General features: G+C 41.2%; 1 protein-coding gene across 15 annotated transcripts in view; it reads left to right on the top strand.

Moving 5' to 3' along the window:
• SULF1 (sulfatase 1) overlaps positions 1–24,514 on the top strand; it is a 176,255-nt gene that overhangs the window by 2,942 nt on the left and 148,799 nt on the right. For 5 of the 15 annotated variants that reach the window (XM_070481107.1, XM_070481122.1, XM_070481119.1 and 2 more), the window contains exons 2-3: positions 11,351–11,410; positions 22,527–22,625. The exons of 1 other annotated variant lie outside the window; for it this stretch is intronic. The gene's annotated coding sequence lies outside the window, so the exon portion shown is untranslated. Of the gene's footprint in view, positions 1–11,350; positions 11,411–22,153; positions 22,626–24,514 lie in introns of those variants that run through there. 9 more of the 15 variants (XM_070481121.1, XM_070481110.1, XM_070481112.1 and 6 more) reach the window with 4 other exon arrangements.

Genomic DNA, 24,514 nt, shown 5'->3' with positions numbered 1-24,514 from the left:
TACTCTGTTCTTCTAAGGAAATTTATGTGACTTCAGGCACATTGTTGTGGTCATTTCCATTGTCATAGTAGAGACAAGTGGCAAGTGTGACAGTTGGCATTTCCTTTCTTAATTATACATCCATATGGGAATGGACAGGAGCTTGGTTCTACTGTGTTTTCGATTTAAAGTGGTTTATTCTTTAAAAATCCAGAAAGCAGGATTTTTGATACTGAATATTGAGCTTTCCCCAACCACTGCCATATGGATGAGGCCAACCAATGGGTCAGGTCAGGATGTCTGGTTCTTTGATCCCTGTGCAATATTTTTGTGTGGAGAGCACGGAGTAAATTTAAGGGGATTAAAATTTTTGAGGAGCTGATTCTAAATAGATTATTATTTTTATCGTCATTATTGACTTTGAGGGAAAAGAGGCTTACGGATGAAATTAAGTCCATGGTCATATGGTACATTTACTTCTACTTTAGGTTAGATCCATGGGGAAAAAAGTTATTCTAAAGAAGATATTTTTTGGAAAAAGTTTGTTCTGAAATATGTTTCTTGTTTAAAATATTTTCAATTCTAGCTCAAATATGCTGGGAAGGAGAGAAATTAGCCTGGTAGTTTTTTTTTTTTCTCTCTCATATTCCCCTCACCCCCGTAGCTAATCTGTCATCAAATTCTGAGTCCTTCCTTTAAAACATCTCCCACATCTGGCCCACAGCTACCGCACCAGTGAAATGATCGTATCACATGTGGGTCATTACAGCCACTCCTAACTGGTCCACTTGCCTCCATTTCCCTCTTCTGTCCACCATTGCAGACTGAGCTTCCTAAAACACTGCTTCCCTCAAAGCATTTCTCAGCTTAGAATTACCACCGGGACCCTCATCATCACCCATAATCATCAGAATTTCCCAGTCTGATGGATGTGCTTGCCCTTCTTCCTTGGCTCCAACTTTCTGACCGTATCTCCTAACAAACCCCTATGGGAGCAGAAGTCTACCCTCACCTGCAGCTAAAGGGGCCACCTCAAGTCCACCCTTCTTGGTCTCTTTCCTTACCCCATCCTCGGTAGTTTTCTGTCTTCTTGTCTGCAAAATGAGAGTCTGTTATCAGGTGCACCATTCCTTCTGGTTCTACACTTATCAAACAGTGTGTGGAACGTCCTCGTCTCCTCTGTGTACTCATCCTTCAAGATTTCAACTTAAGCTCTACCTCCTCCGAGAAGCCTCTCCTGACTACCACATCTCCCAGCAATGTTTTCCTTCCCTGGAAGCAGACCCTTCATTATCTATAGGTTGCACTTAGCACAATCGCCTGCTTTCTAGTCTGCCTTTTTATCCCTTGACTCTTCAGGTAGGATGAAGTCTCTTAAGACAGGGACGGGCATGGTTCCCTTTAGTGCTCTAGAGGAGACACTAACAAATGTTTGTTGAATGTCACGGGGACATTCAAACATCCAAGGTTCTTTTCTCTCTGGTTGCCCTACTTAGGAGCCATTTGCCGTCTAATGGCTCTCTTCCTCCTCAAGAGGAAAGGAAAAAATGGAGGAAACTTGATTGGCTGTATTTTGGGTTAGCTTAGGAAAAATACCACTTAGAATGTGAAATTATTGCCCAAAATTAAATTTGAGTATTATATGAAAAATCCGCCCATCTATTTCAGCTTTCTATAATTACGATAGAAATTTCATGTATTAGCTGCCCTTCTATGGTATAAAATTTCGAACATGATTTTGGAAGCAGGAGAGTATAGTCTTCGGATTCACACAGACTTGTGTTCTAATCCAGGGACCACATCTCACTAGCTGTGTGGCCTTGGACAGGTGACTTAGCCATTCAGCTCCCTCCTCTGTAAAATGGAGATAGAAATACTTACCTTGGGGATGTTGCGAAGAAAACGTAGAAAGCATCTTGCTTAGCACATGTGCAGTAAATGGGAGAGAAAGAAGGTTGGTAGGTATGTACAGAGAGAGATCTAGGAAGCGTGAATATGTTCATCTCACTTATGTCAATCGTTAATTTTATCTATTTATAGTATGTCTTTAGCCTTTCTTTCTGCCACCAAAGGCAGGGGGATGGGGAGGAGAAGGCAATCAGGAGAGCGAGAAGGAGAAAGAGAGAGAGAGAGGGAGGGGGCAGCTTTTGGCTTTTAGGGATTTGGAGCAACTGAGTTAATGGATCTGTAGGGACAATGGTGACAGTTGAATACACTTTGCAGGGAGGAGCAGAGTCCTGGGTCCTGCATTACAGGATCATAAAGAGCAGGCGCTGGGCCACAGGGCGGAGGGAACAAAGGGCCCGAGCAGTGGACCCCAGCAGGGAGTTGATTCACCAAAGGCTCATGTGCTCCTCTTCCTTCCTCCTGGCCCACTATTTAGAAAGAAATAATAACTTGGCAAAACATTGCGGAGAGTCAGGTCAAGCTTCCAGAAGTAATTGGTAAAGCCAGATACCGTTTAGACAAAACAAAGGCCTCGGACCTTTGCTATCCTTCACCCTCAAACCAAAGTTAACAGAAAGCTGAGAGCATCAGCTTGAGCTCTGGTCTGTTCCCAAACTCTGCACCCAGCATCAGACACTGAGCCTTCTGCGCATGCCCTTTCTCCAGGGGGCAGCAGACTGCGAATTCTCTAACGAAGCACTGAATGCCACTGTGCAAATACGTCCTGGGACACTAGTCATTCAATTTCAGTTTTCAGGATCTTGGGATAGATCAAAGGATACTCTTTCCTGTCCTGATCATCTGGTCTGCACCTGCCGCAGGCCAGCGAGAGGAAAGGAAGCAGAACTCCTCTAGGACGAAGGGCAAGGCAGGATTCCTGGAGCTCCCTCCCTGTCCCTGGCAAACATGTCTACGGGACTTCCGAAAAGAAGCATCAACAGTGATGTTGCGTGACCTATTCTTCAGCTGTAGCAGCTAAGCTAGCTCTTTGCCCTTAAAATACGTGATCATGGACTACTGCACAATATGTGAAACCTCTGTTAATTTTTTCTTCAATGTAGCTCTCTACTTTACCTTTAAAGGTAAAACATTTTTTTGTATTCTGCACAGCTATAAGTCTATAGGAAACTATTTCTGCATTTTCTAAAATGTGAATCTAAGGGACTCGGGCATGCCAATGTTTAACTGTAGTGGGTGAGGTTGATAGTAAACTGCTGTGTTGAATAAATGAACAGATACACCATGTTTATGGATAAAAAATCTTCACTGTGAAAGGTCAAGCCTCTCAGAATTAATCTACACATTCCATGTAACACTAATCATCTTCTCACACAAGGTGAGTTGGCTGGCTGTGGGAGCAGAGTTTGGGGAGGGCAAGACCATCTCCAGATGGCTCTGGCTGAATGTAAAATAAAGACTCGAAAGTTCATCTGGATAGTAAACTCACGAGCACTTTTGTAAAAACAGAGAGTACCATGGGAAGATGGGGGCTTGTTTGACCATACCCAAGCACGTTATAAAACTGCAGTCATTGAATTGTCAGTTCCTATGCAACTGGCCCTGGCGAAGATTCTCATCTACCTTCATATATTCTTGCTTTTGCTGTATTCATCCCACTTTTAATCTCTATTCTTTTGTTGGCACTGTCCAAATCTTCAATTCAGCTACAAATTTTTGTTGCTAGATACTGGTTCTGTTGCTACAGTTAACTGAAAGCCTGAACTAGTTTCTCAGCACTTTGTATTACAGTTTTTCCCATCTGCAAAGAGGACTTCTGATGTATACAACTTTTCCATGTCATAGAATACGTAAAAGGTCTGAAACACTTTGCCTCAGGAGCTCAGGGAAATCCCCCTGAATCCATTCCCTTAATGAAAAAGGCCTCAAATATACCAACCTGGGAGTTAGCCCATTTTTCTGAGTAATAATAGAATGTTCCTAATAAACAAAACAGGAATCTGAATTACAGAGTTTTGTTTACTGTCCAGTTTTGTGGTATGGTGTCACAACTTAGAGGCAAAGCCTGCTATACTAATTTAAAGTAAAACTTAAGGTTAAACTCTTATAAGATATTAGCTATGCCAGACTCATGGTGAGAAAAGATTAATTGCATGCCTAGTGTGCATTTATTGATAAGTTAATTTCAAAGCATTGCACCTGTGGATATTATCTTCAAATTCATATCACTAATGTGGCTTAGCAACAAAATCACCTTTCTGTAATATTCCATGTCCTCTAAATAGACTTCCCGCCAGTTTAAAGCATCCTCCTTAGCCTTCTCCTGCCAATAATCAATCTTCGCCTGAACAGAATATCCTAGTAAACAGATGTGCTTGGCATTGCATCCAGAAATTCTTGAAACTTCAGCTTTTAATTTTTATATATAAGAAGTGCATCCCAGAAAAGAGAGGCCCTACAAATCATGTGCTCCTTTTTCCCTCTTGAGAACTTTGTGCTGCGAGGAGAAAGGAAAGTATTCTGAATATAGCACATGAATAAAAGCATAGGGTAGATAATTTTTTTTGACGCCTGGAGGCTTCACATGTGTTATCACATTCTTCTTCATATATGACATCTATATTTAGTAAAAGAGATTAGGGGATACACTCAATATCAAACAGCTTAAATTACTTTTTAGCAGTTGAGTTGATGCCCTAAGGAACAGCCATAATGTGCCTTCTAAATAGAATCAGAGCCAAAAGGAACAGGCTTAAGAAATCTCCATCAATGTGTTAATTCATTATTCCATATGTATGCAAGAACTTCCCGTGTGTGTATTTCTGTCCTAGTGCAGAGAGGAATACAAAATAATATACGACACCTTCCTTGCCCTGAAGGAGTGTCTAGTTTAGCTGTAAGAGGGATACGTATGCAAAAAAATTTTTAGTAGTAATGCAAAGAATTTTGTGGTTAAGTATCACTTATTTTGTTGTTAGTGCCCTTGAGTCGATTCCAACTCCCAATGACCCCGTGGACAGCAGAGCAGACACTTCTCCAATGTTTTTGTGTCATCCTCTCACTGTCCGGTGCAGACAATGCTCTGCTGCTATTCATAGGGTTTTCAGGGCCAATTGTTTTTCTGAAGTAGGTGGGTGGCCAGGTCTTTCTTCTTAGTTTGTCCAATCTGGAGGCCCTGCTGAAATCTGTCCATCATTGGTGACTCTGCTGGTATTTGAAATACTGGTGGCATAGCTTTCAGCATCATAGCAACAAGCAGCCTACACAATATGACAACTGACAGACAGGTGGTGTGGTTCCCTGACTGGGAAAAAAACCCAGGCCAGTGGCAGTGAGAGCGTCAAATCTTAACCACTAGACCACCCGTTGGTGGTACAGCAATCAATTATTAGTATTAATAGAATAAAAAGGATGTCAAGAGAGCCCCCTATTGGAGGAGCTGGAACCTGAGCCAGGCAAGCCTTTGCTCAACGTCCACAGGCAGATGAATCAGAGCGATGATTCATCGCCATCATTGACAAACTGTGTGGGGACAGCTTATTTACCCTCTCTTTCACTCAGTTTCCTTTTCTATAAATGGAGATATGGTTATCACAAAGGATTTTTATAGGAATCGAGTGAGATAAAAGTAAGACACAGAGAGTCGAACATAGTAAGTGCTCAAACAGCTGTATTTTTTTTCCAAGCTGGCGAAAATAACTGCTTGAGCTGGGCTTGGAGTTCAACTGAGTGCATCATTTTCAAAGAAAGGCACAGTATTTTTGAGTGGGTGGCTTTGCAGAGATGCAGTTTGGGACTACAATGAAGGGAGGCACTAGGCAAAGAGGTGGAGGAGGAAAGGAACGGAGAGAGGAAGAAAAGAAGAATAACAGAGGAAAAGAAGAGAGAGAAGAAGAAGAACAAGGAGGGGGAGGAGAAAGAGTGTGGTTCTCTGCTGCTTCTACTCTCTGCCCTTTTCTGTTTCGAGCATGTCATGTCACAGCTAAATTAGGCCAGATTCAGAGTGTCCTGACACATCAGGCAGAGAGGTTGGACTTTATAGTTAAAAAGTGACTTAGGAAGTTTACAGTAAGTACTTCAGGAATGGGGAGAGAGAGAGATAGAGATAGAGACAGAGATAGAGGTGAGAGAGAGAGAGGAAGGAGCGAAGGAAAGAGAGAACAAGACCATTGGGAGCATACCAAAAGTCGAAAAAAGTTGTCTAGTCCCATTGATGACATTGAGAATGAGGAAAGGATGGGTGTAAGAAATATCATGAAGAAGGGCCAGCCCGGTGGCACAGTGGTTAAGTTCACACATTCTGCTTCTCGGCGGCTGGGGTTCGCCGGTTCGGATCCCTGGTGTGGACATGGCACCCCTTGGCAAGCCATGCTGTGTTAGGCATCCCACGTATAAAGTAGAGGAAGATGGGAAAGGATGTTAGCTCAGGGCCAGTCTTCCTCAGCAAAAAGAGGAGGATTAGCAGCAGTTAGCTCAGAGCTAATCTTCCTCAAAAAAATATATATATATATTATGAAGAAATAAGTAACAGTGTCAACAACAGTGTCAACAACAACAACTCGGTGACTGGTCAAATAGAGGACAAAAGAGGGGCTGGCCCTGTGGCCGAGTGGTTAAGTTTTCCTGCTCCACTTCAGCAGCCCAGGGTTTTGCCAGTTCAGATCTTGGGTGTGGACCTAGCAGCACTCATCAAGCCATGCTGAGGTAGCATCCCACATAGCAGAACCAGAAGGACCTACAACTAGAATATACAACTATGTACTGGGGGCTTTGGGGAAAAGAAGAAAAGAAAAATAGAGAACAGAAGAAAGATGAGTGACAAAGGTTATGCTGAAGTATCAAGCCCAGGAAACAGGGAAATGGTGACACCACCTAAGGAAAATGGGGGTTCTGCAAGTGGAATTTCATTTTGCAACACCATAAATTTCCAAAGTGACAATGGTCATTATGGAACAAATGTTTATCTGTTATCTGTAAATTAACGGCTATGCTTAGGATAACTTTATAATGCAAACATGGTAAATATATGTATATATAAAGGTTTAATAATATAATTTAAATGGATAGAATCTAATTTTCTGATCATTGATGGGCATAAGAGAAAATACGCAACAGGGATTTATGACATATTCCTCCTTGGATAAAAAGGATCTTTTCTCAGATTAAGAAAATGGGGGCCAGCCCCATGGCCAAGGGGTTAAGTTCGCACGCTCTGCTTTGGTGGCCCAGGGTTTCACCAGTTTGGACCCTGGGCACGGACATGGCATCACTCAATCAGGCCATGCTGGGGCGGGGTCCCACATGCTACAACTAGAAGGACCCACAACTAAAATATCCAACTATGTACTGGGGGGATTTTGGGAGAAAAAGCAGAAAAAAAGAAGACTGGCAACAGCTGTTAGCTCAGGTGCCAATCTTTAAAAAAAAAAAAGAAAAAAGAAAATGCTTGGCTAAATAACAATTCTAGTGTTTTTCAACTTTGGGGATGTAATGAATTTTCAAGTCAGAACAATAAACTACATCTGCAAAACATCCATAATTCTTTTCTTTCAACTAAGAAAATGTTGGTAGAGAGGGACATATAATTTAAAGAGAGTCTAGAGGCAAGAAGAGATGAAATATTTAAGTTGCTTCTGCTCATAAACTTTTAGATTTCTGCCTTGGAAGAGCTGGGCTGACATCCTTTTGCAGAATGTATGAATGACTTATTTTGCAAATGATAGACACGCGCCCTTCTTCACCCACTACAAAGACAAATCATTCTTAATTTTAAGGCTTGGGAAGATTTTCCCATCCACCTGCTTTTCTTTCTGTTCCCTCTTGCTTTGCTCTTTTATTTGTTTCAGCCACATTTCATTTTAAGATCCTCTTCAAAATAGGAGAGCCATGTAGTCACATCCTTATACTAAATCCTTGAATAGTTTTCAGGATTAGGTATAATTTTATTAGAAGTAGAAGATTGCATTTCCCATTTCAAACTCCCCCACTAGATGTTGGGGGGCAGCGTGATTGAAAGGATACGCTGCTTGGGTCAGCAAGATTTGGAATTAAAATGTACTTCTAATACTAGAAATTTATAAGACTAGCATTGACCTATGGCGACTTGACAGCATGTTGGTTCCTCAAAAGAGACTTGGATTCCATTCAGGTCTTTAATGAAGACTTTGGCCTGTTTTATTTTACTCAATCGAGTTTTCTGAACCACATTCTCTGGTTCCTATGGGAGAGATGCCAGCCTAAATATCAGCACCTGTAACCTATTTCTCATTTAGGGTTGCCATGCCTGAGGGTCTAATTGGCATGAGCCAGTTTATATTTGGAAGCTATTAATGGCTAATGACTGAATTGGCAATTCTTGAGACATCCAGTTCAATGAAGCAAGAGGAAAAAGAATAATTCACAAGTGCCATAGTTAGGTCAATAAATGTCATCAGCAACAAGCACGAAAGTTGGGCTAGATCAGATGTCTTCATCTGGTACCCGCTTAGGTCAATGGGCTAATGTACTTGCATGGAGATGAGAGTATGGAACGTAAACCGATGTTCTTAAAGTTCTTAATTTCAGATTGTCTAAATTCAGATTTCAGTTCAGGATTCTCTTCATACATGTTCAGCCTCTAGACCCATCTCAGAAATACAAAGACTTCTTGAATTGGAGAAGCGTGGTCCTTGTAAGGAAAGAAAAGTGAATAAGTGGAGAGGAAGGGGAGAAAAAGGAACATGAATGTGGTCAAAACATGTTCAATCAGAGAGTTACATTTTTTTTGGCACAAAAATACGGACAAAAAATAGAGAGAAAATAAGGTACATGCTTCGTGTATAACAACTGTTACTCTCATTAGCCATTTTGCTCCAAAAATCACTATCCGTTGATCTACCCCTCTGAGCTACCATGACAGTAATCTCAGAAGTGGAATTGGAGGTTTTCCCACAGTTGCCTCTGCCACTGTCATAAACCCTTTGGAAGCTTAGAATACCCCACTAGACTGCCTCATTGGCTTCAGGTAAATCATATTTCACGCTGAGCAAGTAATAAATTAACACGTTACTAGCAATGAAGGGAAATTTGCTGAATAATGGCAGTAGTGTTATAATTAGGAAGAAGCAGCAGGGTGGTCCAGTGGAAAAGAATTGGAAACCTGGATTCTAGAACTTGGCTGCCATTAATAGCACTATATTGGACAAATTGGTTAATCTTTCGGGAGCATGCCACCCACCACCTCTTTGCATTTATTCTGCCATTCCTTCAACTAGATTACATCATTCTCCTCTACTGGCAAACTCTGCTCTTCCCTTAAGACAAGCCTAAATAAATAAAACGTTCTCCTTGAAACTAAAAAGGAGGGTAAGGAGAAAGGGGAAAGACTTTCATCCAGTTCTGCATCACCTCATGCTTCTAAAGTGAGCTCTATACTTTCTCTCTCTCTCCCTCCCACTCATTCAACACAGCAGTGTTAAACGAATCTTCCGTTTTCATCATGTCATCCCGTTACTCTAAAACAGCCATCTCCCAATCTCTACAGCATCCAGTCTAAATAAAATACCAGCGTGTAAGGGCCTGCATAATCTTTTCCACTATAACCATCCCACTTCCCCATGAACTTTCTTCTCTTTACGAAGCTGGTCAAGCATCTCCTGAATTTAAATCACTTAATTCTACGGCTGAGCATTTGCTCATACTGTTTTCTGGGCTGCGGCTGCCCTCCCATCATGGTGCCCAAATCTCAGCTATCTTTGAAGAAAAATCCCCCCCGTTACCTCTGTGGAGCTTTCTTTCTTAATCATTCCAACCATTGATAATTTCCTTCTCATAGTTTCTCTCCTACCGCTTAAAATCATGTCCTATAATTTTAGCTCTTAATTAGGTACAGTTTTGTATCTATTGCTATTCTATTCTTCATAGGTTTTGAAGGATAACTGGGACAGAAAATTGCAATTTTGTCATTGAGAAATTTGAGAAAACTAATCAGCGGCAAATCCACACCTATACCAGACAGTTCCTTTGACAATGTGGGAGGCACTACCTCATGCCCTGATTCTCTGGCTTACATTTTTTTTCCATCTTCTGCCCACATCACTCTCCGGGGCTGCATTTGAGCCAGCTGGAGTCCATCCAGAAACAGATTCAAATAGACAATAGGCCAACGAGAAGTCCCATCTTCCTTGATTAGATGTGAAATTGTATAGCTGGGTGTCACTCACATGCCAGCCACTCAGGATTCTATGTTATCAATTAATTTCTCTTGAGAGCTGAACTGAGGAGATTGTGACAATCCTGCTTTTAAGGACCTGTAAAATTATGGCTAGACCAGAATTTCAGAGATGGCGCCAATTACATAGACCTGTCCCGCCTAAATGAATATATATCTACTATCTGTGGCATAACATAAACTAAAATGCCCTGTAAACACCATCGTAAATCCTATTGGATGGGTTTTTTGTTTGTAGAGGGATTTGATCGTAAAAATTCTTTGGCTAAGAGTCACATTCTCATTTGTAGGACAATTAGCCAGTGAGATGAGAGACTGTAAATTACTTAGAAGAAAGAGGAAATTATCACACATTCTGTCAAAGCTACTGGATCTTCTTTCTTGTAGCTTTCTTCAATAATTTAGAATCGGGATAGGTTTTCCAGGAAAGGCATATAAGATACCATAGAGTCACAGAATGTTAGAGGTATACCTAAAGATTATCTAAGGAAAATCTCTCATTTTACATCGGAGGAAACTGAGGACTGGGGATATTCAGAGACCTGACTAAAATCACAAGACTCATTCTTACCAGAGAGTTTATCAAAGAGTGCAAGTCAGTGAAACCCTACCAGGACTAAAGGGAGTTCATGTGTCTATCGCACATTAGGACCTAGCAAGAACGTGAAGGTATGAGCCCAGCTCTCTCTGTGACTGTGGGTCCTCTTGCTGAGTGCTATGATGAATAATCAGGTACTGAAGAGAATTCTTGAGACTGGAAAAAATACCAGAAAAAGGTATATTCCTTGTTCAGGTGTATTCCTTGCAGAAAATCCACTCTAATGAAAATACTCATGCACTGTTGCTATGGATGATCTGAAAGTATGTAGTTTTATTATAGAGAACCTTCTTTGTAAAGGCATTTTTTTAACCTATGCCAAAAGAACGTGACCCAAATGATGACGACAATATTAATCATTATTCCTTCAAAACATCTTCCCTTGAGCCAAATCACTGGAACTTGCAATAGTTGAGTATGCAAAGCAGATACGCCATTTCTGCACACCAGAGGACAAGCTCCAGTCTACAGGGCTAATGAGTGGAGTAACTAGCGTTAGAAGCCATGTCTTCCAACTCCCACTTCACTGCTCCACTTTAAGTAATTCAAAATATATCACATTTTCTCAATATTAGGGAAACATGTTGCATTTGAACAGTAGAGCTGTTCCTCACTAATGTCACCTCATTGAGAAATAAACATTTGAAATACTTCCACAGGTACTGGAATTTTCCCAAGAGAAGATTAAGAGCAACGTTCTCCATAGCTTAATAAATCACGTGAGTGTACATACCATTACATATCTATATAATTTATGTTTAAAACTGATTTATTTGTAAAATAAATAAAATCAATCATTACTGGATTATAAATTATTTCATAGTCATTCACTTACATTTTTCATTTTGTACTATAAAGAATAACAATTTAATAATTCAAAATAAAAGATTAACCTAGAATATTTAACTGTGGTTTTGACTTTTTGAAAAAGAGTTTTATTTTTAGAACATGTTCCAGATTTCCTTTTTTGTTGTTGTTGTAAGTATCCAAAGGAATCCATTATGATTTTCAGAGCAATGACAGAAATATGTCACAGGAAAAAATAGTATTTTCATTTACATTGTTAAGTTATTGGTCATATTTCAATCCACTGGAGAAGGTGATTGCAAATCTGGTTAGAATTATAAAGAAATCAGGCCTACCAATATTACAATTTCTGATGAAAGGGAGAATTCTGTTGAGAGTGTGAAGATAGTGTGGTGCAATAATTACCTGTTTGTCATAAAGCTAAGCCTTATTTCAGTGAATGCTGAAAAGAGATTCTATGAACAATTATTTATTTGGTCCATAAGAATATTTTGTTCATAATTTTTTCAACTAAGGCTATGCGTTGAACACATACGTAAAACACGCTTTCCTATTTCGTATTCTATTTGTATCTCAGTTGTTGTCTATAATGAAAATGAAGAAGGTCATTTTCACTACTCAACAGGAGAACCAGAAGAAATAAAGCTGAGCTCTTACCACACTCTTTACAGCTCTATTCTGCCATTGAGCAGCAAGTGCCCTTGAATTTCTATGACCTTTTCTCAAATATGTTCATAATCTCCACCAAAAAAAACACATAAAATGGCTGTTAAGTAAAAAACAGCACCAAAAAAAGATGCAAGTCCTCGCAGGAGGAATATAACTCAAAAGGCATGACACGTAGAGGGAGAGCATCCTTCTCGTTTCTCTCACTCGTCACAGAGACCCTTAGCTCTCGTCTTCAGCTTGTTACATACATGGACAATGGACTTTCTTAGTCTGTACTCCACTACAATTTGTAAGTCCTCTAAGGTTTCATATAATTTGATTTTTCCCAGGTTATGGAATACACATCCCTTAATTTGTATAACGGTTTATACTTTCTAAAGTGCTTTCAAACATTCATTTGATTTTGACAACCCTGTGGAGCATGTCACACAACCACGTACCTGTGCCCCCTTTAAAGAAGAAGAAACAGAGCCACAGTCTTAGGTAATATGCACTGAAAAATATTTAGGGGTACAAGACCATGACATATGCAACTTACCCTCATCGAGTTCAAGGAAAAATATATATATATTTACATAGAGAGAGAGAGAAAGGGAGAGCAATTGATAAAGGAATGGGGGCAAATTGTTAATAACAGATGAATCTGAGTAAATTTTGTATGCAAGCATTTTTTTCATTACTCTTGCAACTTTTCTGTAAGTTAGCTCAACTCTCCACACTTCAGTTTTTTTTGTTTTTTAAAGATTTTATTTTTTCCTTTTTCTCCCAAAGCTCCCTGGTACATAGTTGCATATTTTTAGTTGTGGGTCCTTCTAGTTGTGGCGTGTGGGATGCTGCCTCAGCATGGCTTGATGAGCGGTGCCATGTCCGCGCCCAGGATTAGAACCAGCAAAACCCTGGGCCTCCGAAGCAGAGCTCATGAACTTAACCACTCAGCCATGCGGCTGGCCCCAGCACATTTCAGTTTTTTTAATAATTGTTTTCAAATACAAATTTTTTGAAAAGATACAGAGAAGTAAAATCATTTGCATATGCTAAAAGAGATGAGTCGAGGAGAAGTGAAGAACCAGAATGCAGGTCTTCTGTTTCTCCACACTTCCTCCAAATCTGTACTCTATTTCTGTATAAACTGTAAAACTCAAATTTCTGTATAAACTGAATACTTTAATTTTCACTTAAAGTATTTATAAACCACAATCACACCTTTTGCCAGTCACCAATAATTAGTACCATAGCTCAGTGACAGCTCAGAATTATTTATTATTTAGCTATAACTTTTATTTATATATGGTATTATCTATTGCAAATCATTTTTACAACCCTGTTTTATTTGATTCTCAAAATGCTTTGAATGAAGTAGATATCACAGGCATTACTGGATCCACTTTACAGATTAAGAAACAGGCTGTGAAGGTTACTTATATCATTATTGTTCATGGCTACTAAACGGCAGTCATATTCTGCAGACAGACACTCAAGCCTAAAATTCTAGAACCAGTACTCTTTCCAGTATATCCTCTTGACATTCCAATGCTTTTTCATTGGCCCTAATGACCCTATCTAAAACTTCTAGGGATCATGTTATATTTAGCAATAGAAAAAATAAAATTCTCTTAAAGAACTAAACAAAATGACTGAGAAAGATGCCTATGTTTGATTTACTGATATTATATATAATAACAGCTGAGATTTATTGAGTACCTACCTGTCCTGTGCAAGCTAGTGCTTTATATAATTACTCAATTTAATTTTTTCAACATCTCCATGACACAAAATTCTCATGGTCTCTATCACACAAACAAGGAAACAGGGTCTGAGAGCTTGACCAACTTGACTGAGGTGATGGACACATGGGGGCCCAGGCAAGACATGGACCACTCCAGACCCCCTACCATTAATTATATACTCCTTATTCCACATTTTCCCTTGTTTCCTTTCAGCTCAGTTGATATTTTAACCAATTTCTTTTCCAAATATTCAGTAATTTTTAAATTCTGCAACTGAGAAAATTCCTTCCAGGAACATAGTTTGTAAGTTTGGAAAAGCATCTGTATGAAAAAGCAAGTACCACGTCTTATTTGCATCACCAGCAGCCCCTGGCACATATTAGCATTCAGTGAATGTTTGTTAAATGAATGAATGATGTTTGCAGCTCTCTATTAAAGAGACGTCATGATCTAAATACTTAAACACAAGACCTAAAAATTCAGTTGGTTCAATTTGCCAAACCTCAGCTTTACAGCAAAAGACACAGTTTAAAGCCACACAAAAAAAAAAAGAAAAAAGAAGAAAACAAATTTCATGTTTTGTTTCTTTTTAAATTTTTAAGCCAATCTTTGGAAAGCTGAACTGCTCTGTCAATAATCTGACAGATGTGGCTTTTGGTTTTCTGGATAACCTCTTTTAGAATTTAATCTCTTGTGTGTATGACAAAAAGTGACGCTCAGTCTCCCTTCCAGTTGGACTTTATGATTTTGCCCTATGCTGTAACCACTTAGGATAAAAAGAGGTGAACACAGCTGGCTCACTAAGGCGCCCTCACAGGTCCCTGCTGAGCAATGATGCTGCAAGGGACCCGTCAAGGAAGACGTGAGCTCAAAATAAGTGGCCAAGTACATACGATACGCTTTTCCACCTCTCTTCTTCCTACCCATGCTTCCAGCCATCCCTTTGGTGGTTTCTTACCATTCCAGAGTTTCTGATAATATTCATTTCTATATATTTTTCCCCCAACAAGAATGCTTAGGTGACATGAGAGTACCACACTTGCCTATCTCCTTCCTTCTTTAGTAACACAGCCTTTGTACTAGCCCACCACACAGACACCTTAAGTGCACGGCTTAACTTCACTGCAATGTAAGGGGATTTCAGGCTAAAAACTGCATTCGTGGAAGTCAATCACACATCGGGTCTCAGGTTACTCAGCTTGGCACCAGTTTAAAGCATTACAGCCATTCCTTTCAGGCGCTGCCCGTTATCACTCCCTTTGCTGTCCATCACCCTTGCCTCAGGCTCTGGCTCTTAGCCTCTGGTTCTTCTCACTAATGCACCTGCCAATCCCAGACGCGGGTACTTGTGGATTCTGCAGAACCAGGCTTTTTCCTGTCTGGGTCTCAGCACATCCTCTACAAGCATGTCTCAGAGTGTGCAACCTCTGCAGTCGGCTGTGTCCAGGACCCTGTCGCCTACACCTCCTGCCTTCTCTTTATCTTCTCTGCCCAGTCTGCACTCCTGTGCTTTGCCCCAGCTCCTGCTCTCTGATCATATGATTTTCAGTTGCAATTTATTCCCTTACCTGTTCACAAAAAAGACTGGAGGGAACCAAGTGGAATCAGCACATGCCAAATTTATTGGCTGTTGCCTCCTCCTTTTTTCTATGTCTCTTTAATCCACTGTTTTCTAGTGAAAGCCTTCTTAGGATTCCTAACCCCAACTCCAACACCTTGAGTGTACCTGATCCCCTTAATAAGTCTTTGTCCCTGGGGCTGAAGTCACAACCATAACATTCAGGTTATTATTAATGATTATCAATCACCATCTTTTTTGTTTTGGTGAGGAAGATTGGCCCTGAGCTAACACCCGTTGCCAATCTTCCTCTTTTTTCACTTGAGGAAGATCATCGCTGAGCTAACATCTGTGCCAATCTTCCTCTATTTTGTACGTGGGACGCCACCACAGCATGGCTTGATAAGCAGTATGTAGGTCTGTGCCTGGGATCCCAACCCACGAACCCCAGGCCACTGAAGTGGAGCACGCGAACTTAACCACAGTGCCACTGGGTCAGCCCCAATCACCATTTTTTTTAAAGACATCCCTACTGTTTTCCCTCTATATCATTTAATATCTATATTTAAAGACAGAAATCTGGACAACCGTTGTCAGGGTCACCCCTTGGCTAATGCTCACTGGAAAAAGGGCTATGTTCTTTACTCGCTCAGGGCAAATAATAATGACGGAGCGCTTAGGCCAGGAGCACCCTAGAAGACTCCCAGAAAAGGAAGGAGAAACTGAATGCTACCGAGTACCTCCCACACGCTGGGCTGCTGTTTGCTGTCAGACTTCATTATTCCCATACTAGTCTTTCTGCTTATAAGTAAAGGAACTAGGCAAAAAAACTGCATGCCTGTAGAGCTGGGATTTGGACCCAAATCAATTTGTCTCTAAAAATCAATGTTGTCTCTCAAAAGAAAGTCCTATATAAATGCTAAACAGTGAAACCCAGTCATTAATTACATGAGGAGTCTACCCTTTCCTGTAATTTGTACCTTTTTTTCCCAGACTAATTAATTTCCAACGCAGGTAAAGAGACTTCTTCCCACAATTTACTAGGCTTTTTGATAAAAAGCTAAATGAAGGTTTGCTGTGAAGCTGGTGAGGAAGAGAACACTGAGATTCCAATAAGAAACTGTTAACTGGTGTGCAACACCATGCCTATTAAGAGCAGAATGACTCCTATGGAGTACGCGGACTGGTCCATACACTGCTTGTTGAAGGCTAGGCGAAGCAGGCTCCTGACCAAGCCAGCCCTGAGAGGGTTGGAACCACACTATGGGTGCTTTAGGATCTAGGGCATCACAATGAACACGCCGCTCAGGGTTTTCCATAAGGCATTATTACTGTTGTAAAGAAGAATGACATACACGCTTACTTAATGTTTTCCCTTGATTTACGTGTCCTTGCTTCCTAAATCATTTCCAGAAATTCTTAGGAAATGTGAAAGGAATTTATCAAATAAACGTGTTATCTCTTCCTCCAGCAGAATGTCAGTTCACTTCTTGAAAGATCCCCTCCAAATTCTTCTTCATTTCCAACTGATGTTAACACACTTGAATATACACACCATAATTAGGAAGCCAATTTATTCCGTTAATTTGCATCAGTCTAAATAATTTTTCCTGACAGATGACTTCCGTTCTAAGTACCAAGTACCTTTTAATCCTAGGCAGGTTATTGCTAAGGATAAATGATTTCACGTTTCTCATAAAGATGCCAGTCATTAAGAATATTAACACAAATTCCTTCCCCTTGAATAGAAATGAGCTGTCATTTTAGCAGTGTTGCTGCGTCAGCCTTTCTATTGTCAAACACAACAAATGATGAGAAAATCAATTTACTCTTTAGAATTAGTCAAGTGAGGAATCCTTTGAAGTGGGGGTGCAGGGTTTGCTGGATTCTATAATCACATAAAAGCAAGTATTGTATATATGTTGGTAAAATGTTGTGAAATTTAATGAGAACTATTTGCTGCCATGGACCTTCCAGACAGACTCTATCTCTGAAAAAGAATTCCCCACTCCTAAAATAGAGGTTTGATGAGCACCAGATGTGGTTTAAATGAACCCTTGTTCAACCGAACTAAGAATATATTTTGATCAGAATGAGGCACAGTCCAGGAGAGAGGGGAAGCGACCGTAACACAGCCTCGGTGTTAAGGTTGGTTGGAGAGTTTGAATATATTTATTTACTCTATAAAGCTTCTCTTATAAGGCAGAATGCAAATGAGCTTTTAATTAATACTTTCTAACAGTTGGAGATACCACACATGCTGCTTATGAAACAATTTACAATTTACTTTGTAGTCCAAGAATGTGTGGAGGAAAGCAGCTCAATGGGTAGCCACTACCTTTAGAGCGGGAGTAGATACTCCTAGTCCTGGCGCTGGTCTGTAAGTTCCACAGCTTGGTTTCCCCACCCATAAAGGGAAGATTAGATTGTTGTTCAAGAATGACAAGCATTTCATATTTGGAAGTGGCTAAATAATGAAGTGCCTGGATTCTATAGAAAGGCTGAGGAGAAAAGAAGATTAATTTCAAACCAAAATCTAGTACAAACATGACCTTCCTACTGTAAATCCCATGACTAGGAAAAGAAATTACATCTAGAGCTTTGTTTCTAGGGCTGAGAATTTGGAAATAAATTAATATTGGGATGTTTCAGACGGAAAAAAAAAAAGATCTGTTTATTTTAATCTCTTGTCTGTGGAGATGAGAAAAATTCTTTCTCCTGCAATTTACTGAAAGAATGCAGTCAGTAAAGATTTAAATGACAGGAATGGAAGGGTCATCATTTTATTCCTTTGCCTTGGGGCAGGGCTACAGTTAAGCCATCCCAGAAAAGAGAACAATGCTCTTGTTCCCAAAAATCTCCAGGTGAGAATAGTAAAAATTAAAAAGAGCAGATGGGAAAGCTCAGGAGCCATGAAATTAATAAAGGTCAGTTCAGACTGACACCATTTCAGTTAAAATTCATTTCTATTTGCAAATAGCCTGACACTTAGTGAAACTCCAAAGGATGTGATATTTGGCACTAGCTCTCTGAAAATTCCGTTTAGTATTAGTATTAGTTTCTGGTCATCCTGTTGGTGAGGGAGGGAGTCCTGCCCGAGGCTTCTGGGATAACCACACGCAGGACATCTGACACTGGACACATGGGATAAACAGCACTTTATTGCTCACGTATACCAAGAGCCCCAGGGGAGCAGGGCACTACACGCCACGTAGGGCCACTCAGAGGTTGCATTCAGGAACAGAGTCAACAAGAAGAGGTTGTGGGGGCAGGCTTTGTAGTAATGAGAGGGTGAGTTGTACCCTGGTTCCCAGGAGAGGACGCGATTGGCTTGTCTGTGATTGTGTGGGCTGGCGGGGAAGTGAAACCCATCAGGTTGAGGACCTGGTGGAGTACAGCTGGTCCAGCTGGAGGAGAACTAGCCAGGTGGGGAGGCTTTCCCACTGTGGGAGAGGGGGCAAAGCAGGGGACAGGAGAACTCACAGACCTTTGGGCAGAGATATCAAGGGAGCACGTGAAATCTTAGGCCTTACAAGCCGGTCATCCATATAAACTGTGTCAGATCATGTGATGCTCACTTTCTTGGCTATACCTGACCCTTCTAAGAGTAATGTTTCTGTCACACCTATTGTGTCTCCTGTGAAAACAGTCGTTTTTGACTGGGTTGATAAACATGGGGGCGTAAGCAGTTTTCTAGCAAGAGTACTCTCAAGCCAAAGCTTTATAATTAGCTAAATGATTCATGCAGAAGTAACCTTTGCTACTCATTTGGATTGGAATGAAAAGATGAAGAGAGCCCTAAATCATCCAGACTAAGTACATATTTAAGTCTTCATTTGATTTTAATTTGTCATGACGTGAATGTTGACCAACTTTAGACTTATAGCCAAAGGGCCAAAAAAATGGTCTAGCTTGCTGAAGTGAAGGTATTCCTGCCTTCGTTTTTTAAGAAGAATACTGTCAGGAAACACAAGCAGGTCAGACTCCCTCTCACCTTCCCCGAGACTTAACAAGACAGGAGTTAAAGGACACGGGGAGGCCAGTACACTCAGCAGAGCTCGGACATCTGCAGTTAGTGTTGGACCCGTCATAAAGTCTTAGGCGAGGCACTTCATCTCTCCGGACCCCAAGTTCTGTGCTTTCTTAATGAAGAAGTTAAACTAGATCAAGTGTTTTAAAGTATTTTTTTCAGTAAAACCCTTGTTTCAAAAAAAATCTAAAATCACCCTATAAAACAGATAGAAATGAAGCTCTTTTTGAATCCAATGAATGGAGCCTAAGCCCAATTGACCTGCCCCGCCCCCACATTTGCTCCACCCCTCCCCCAAGATTCCTGAATCACTTCCATGAAAGCCTAAGGCTTCTTGGAACCCAGCTTGAAAACCAGCAGAAGAGATACTATCTAAGGTTCCTTCCAATTTTCAGCAGAATGGAAAAATCAGAGACTACGCAGTCAGACAGACTTAGGTTCAAATCCTAGTTCTTTCACTTCCTAAGCTGTATGACCAGTTTTCCCATCGGTAAAGTGAAGATAAAAGAGCTCTATTTTAGCACAATTGCTAGGTTGAGAAGGCATGTAAAGCATCTACCCAGTGCCTGAAACCTAGTAGGGACTCAGGAAAGGTAGCTATAATAACCGTTATGGCTCTGACTTGAGCAGAACAAAATGAGGGAAGATCCTATACTTGAACCCCTAAATTACAATGAGACCTCTGTCATTTCTGAAGCTAAAAACCTCAAGAACTTGAGGCTAAAGTTGCTCTTTTGAACCTGAATTGGTTTTTATTCTTCCAAATTAACGGAGGTGGGAAAATTCTTCTAATTCACTGAACATTCTGTATGCAGTGGAGACGGTGTACTGTGTGGACACACCCCAAGTCTTTTAAATGACACCATGGTTGATCCAACCACCACAGACGGAATTTAAAGCACGTTGCTTTCACCAAAGAATAATAGGGGAAATGTCATTAAGAACATGCTAATACTAAACCACAAGAAATTCAGTACCTGATGGCTCATGTTCTGTATTTCACCGTGTATCATAAAACAATTCACCAGAGAGCCATTGTTCATTTTTGAGCTGCTGTTATGATAGCCTGCATTCTTTCAATAGTGGAGGAGTTCCTCCATAAAATGCATCCTAGAAGTCTGTGAGTTCTGAATATCTCACCTTTGGGGAATTTTCCCAGCATTCTATTAAGTAAGCTCCATTTTATAGGCCCTCTAATGTGCCGTAGCAGAGGCTCAGGAATGCCAGCATTCCTGTTACCCTCATGAACTTTAGGCCCTAATGGACGCAGACTCAAGTAAAGTTTAGACTCTCCTCTCCACGTTTTATAAAGCTTTCTCTTTTTGTTTTTTGCTGAGGGAGATTCGCCCTGAGCTAACATCCACTGCCAATATTCCTCTTTTTGTATGTGAGCCACCACCACAGCATGGCCACTGACAGACCAGTGATGTAGTTCAGTACCCGGGAACCGAACCCGGGCTGCTGCAGTGGAGCGCACTGAACTTAACCACTAGGTCACCAGGGCTGGCCCTTTATTTTTTTTTTTAATTTATGGAAATTTCCACACATACACAAAAGCAAAGGCCGTCACAAACCCTCATAAGCCTATTGCCTCATAAGCCACAGCTCCAACATCAACACCTTGCCACCACATGGTGGCTTTCACCTGAGCCCATGGAGGTTCCACAGGCCCTTTCACTCCAAGACTGATGACCCAGGTAAGATCGGCCAACACTCATTCAGCAGCTGCTTCACCCAGGCCCCTGGTCCCAGGCCACCCCAGAGAACCACACAAGGTCCCAAACCCAGGAAGCCAGATAACACATGAATTCCAACAGAGAAGCCAAGTCAATAGGGAGAAAGGGGGAAATTTGGGAAGGCTTGTCGGGAAGATGGGATCTGAACTGAACTTTGAAGGGAACGGAAGTGTGGACATTCCAGGGGGAGGAGGAGGATGTGAGTAAGGAGAGGAAGTGAGGGAACTGAAAGGCCAACTTTAGAGAGTGATTCATATTCTAATGTGGTAGGTAGGTGAGGTGAGGGCCAGATGGGAGGCGGGAAATGAGTGTGGAGACACATGGAAGCTTCGAATGCCAGGATGAGGAAGGCCCTGACATGTTGGGGAGCCATTTCGGGAGCGGGGCAGGATAATAATCACCTAAAGAAAATAGGAGGTAGCAAGTGCGGGAGGGAGGGCAGCAGCGGGTTTCGTGCTCAGGGTGAATCAGAACTTTCTCCACCCCAATCTCTGGGAAAGAACCCTCCGGCTCGGTCCGTGGCTCCCACAGAGAAAAGAGCAGCGAGATTTAAAATAGAGGATTAAAATAGAGGGTTCGGCCCTGGCACAGGGAACTCCCTGCAAATCATCCTTAGGAAAACAAGAGACCAGGAATAAAGAGAAGCAGGAGAAGCACCTGGTCCGAGTCGCAGAAACATCAGTGTTTACTGAGCACTTGGTCTCTGGAACGCCTGCCTTTCCAAATACCACATCTTCCTCATCCACTCCATCCTGCCACAGGCAGCTACTGTGCCGGGCGCTCGGGGAGGGGGGAGCTGGAGCCGCAGGCCTGGAAACCCGGACTGCCCTCCAGCCGGTCCTGCCCCCGCCTCCCTCTCACCCACCCAGCCTTCCCCTCGCCGGCCGGCCAGCTGCAGCGCACTGTTTGTTTGCCGAGGTTTGCATGCACATATTGAGTTGCCTTTTTTTCCAGTCAGTTCAGCAGTGTCCCGAAATTCACCCCCGGTGTAACTTCTGCCTCTGCTCCTCCTCTTCTTGGAACTGCCTTTTGTTTGTCTGGCAGCCCTGGTTCTACGGGGGTGTGTGATGATAATAATACGCGGGCTTATATAACCCGCTTCATCTTGCAAGCACTTCGCAGACAGTCCCTAATGCATCTTCGGGGCCGGTGGCGGTGGCGGGCCGGGCGGCTTTAGCGGCACATAGGAAACCCCAAGCCGAGGCGCGGAGGCCAGAGGGAGGGCAGGGAGGGTCAGAGGCCAGGCCTTCCTGGCCCCCCGCGTCTCGGAGGTCAGCGGAGATAAGGAACAATGACTCTCGCCCTCAGGAGGAGGAAGGAAGTCCCGCTGCCACCTTATCTCTGCTCCTCTACACGCTCCCAGTTCCCAGAGCTTGTTGTCTAGAGAAGATTTCGAAGGCGGCTTTTGTAAGTACGATGCTCTGCTTTTGCTTTAAAAAGGAAGGAAGCAAACTTTCCTTACTGCCCTTGTCCGTTTCATATTAGTTATTCATTAGAATCGTTTCCCTCATTCAGAGTCTTAGGTGATGGAAAGTGTGTTTCTGGCCAAAGTCCTCCACCCAATTGGGTCCCTCCTAAAAATAATAGGAGAGGAAAGAGGTTTCTGTTGATAATTCACTTGGCAAAATAGCACCCAGGAGAGGTGCCGAAATGGGCCACTTTCACTGCATCCTAGTCCTGTCTGACTGTTTGTTGTACACCCACACACACATGGCTCACCCGGAGTGGAGCCCTGGTTATTCACCTGGCTTGTCAGGCAGTGAGAAACTGATGCCACAACTTTGGTCTTCAATTTCTCTGCTTCCCGTGCTCATAATTTCAGGCAAATGTAATTGTTGGAAGTTTCTTTTCACACTATGAAATAAATCCCATCTTTCAGTGCAGGCTTGAAACTTGCGCTGGCTTCTGTAAACTCTGCAAAATCCGGTAACTATAGTGGATATGTGAATTGTAAGTTTTTCACTGCGCAGCTGAAGAGTGTAAATGTTAAAGGAACATGGACACTAACTTCTTAAGCACAGGCGAAACCCAAAGCTCTGTTATTAAACAACGTTTGTGTAAAGAATGCTGAGTTAGCAGTATTTTTCTCAGCGATGATGCTCGTTGCTTTGAGAAATTGTCTTTCAAGAAAGGTGAATTTAAAACTCTAGAATAACACTAAGAAAGATACAATTGCTGAACACGTGGAAAGTAGGATTTACTAATTGAATAAGCCACCAATATAAAGTTCTATTTTGGGTAGTTGTACAATTTGCATTTATAAAACCATGGTTATAACTTGATGCACTACGAGATGTAGAAAATTGCTGTCTTTATTTCAAGTACGGAAACTAAGAAATATAAATTGACAATAGTGTAGAAAAGAAAGCCCTCTTACATTTAATGCCGTTAGGTGCTCTGATTAACGCACTGAGCTTGGTTGTTTTTATCTTTAGATAAACAGATGTGAAAACCATGTACAGTGTGTATGTATACCTGTGTGTGTGTATATACATACATATATGGAAGAGTTTAGGATAATTAAATATATGTATTTAAATATGTACAATATGTAAATACATATATTTAATTATCCTGCACTCTTACATTTGTTATATCTATCTAGTGTTCAGTATTTTACATGATAGTGTAACATCCAAAATGACCCAAGTGAAAAGATTTCATATCAAATTTCAGAATGCAGTAGAGCTATTTGTTCATTATTTATTCAATAAACATGGAAAACATTATAAAATTCTGTCTATTTTTAAGATTTCCTTTAAATGACATTTCTACTTAAAATTCTCTGTGGCTTCTAAGGAATTCTAAGGCCATAATTAAAGTTGAAAATGAGACCGGATTCTAGCTGTTTTTACCCCTAAATTTAAAAATGATCTGTCAACACTAAATTCTATACTCTAGCTAATTCGATTACAAAGATCAGCCACATAATCTCAACATTAGCCTCAAAGGCCTACTCAATCACAGTAGAAAATTCTGAGGCTGGGTTTTACCATTACCTGGTCATATGACCAGCAGCAAGTTCTTTAAGATTTTTAGCCTCTGGTTTCACATCTGTAAAATAAGACCAATACTTCTTACCCCAAGGAGAGTATTGTTGAAAGGACTAAAAGGAAATAATATATGTAAAATGTCTGGCACAACGTCTGAAAATAGCAATGTTCCAGTCAATTTTAGGGCTTTTCCATTTCTCTCTGGTTTTTTTCATCTTTGGTTCTGTTCATTTATTGAGCATCTACTATGTATTGCATACTATGCTAAGCACTAGTGATACAAAGATGAATAAGATTATTATC

The sequence above is a fragment of the Equus asinus genome, chromosome 12, assembly GCF_041296235.1.
Source record: "Equus asinus isolate D_3611 breed Donkey chromosome 12, EquAss-T2T_v2, whole genome shotgun sequence".
NCBI classification, from domain to species: domain Eukaryota; kingdom Metazoa; phylum Chordata; class Mammalia; order Perissodactyla; family Equidae; genus Equus; species Equus asinus.
The sequence above is the reverse complement of the archived record's forward strand: the minus strand, read 5'-3'. Positions and strand labels throughout refer to the sequence as shown.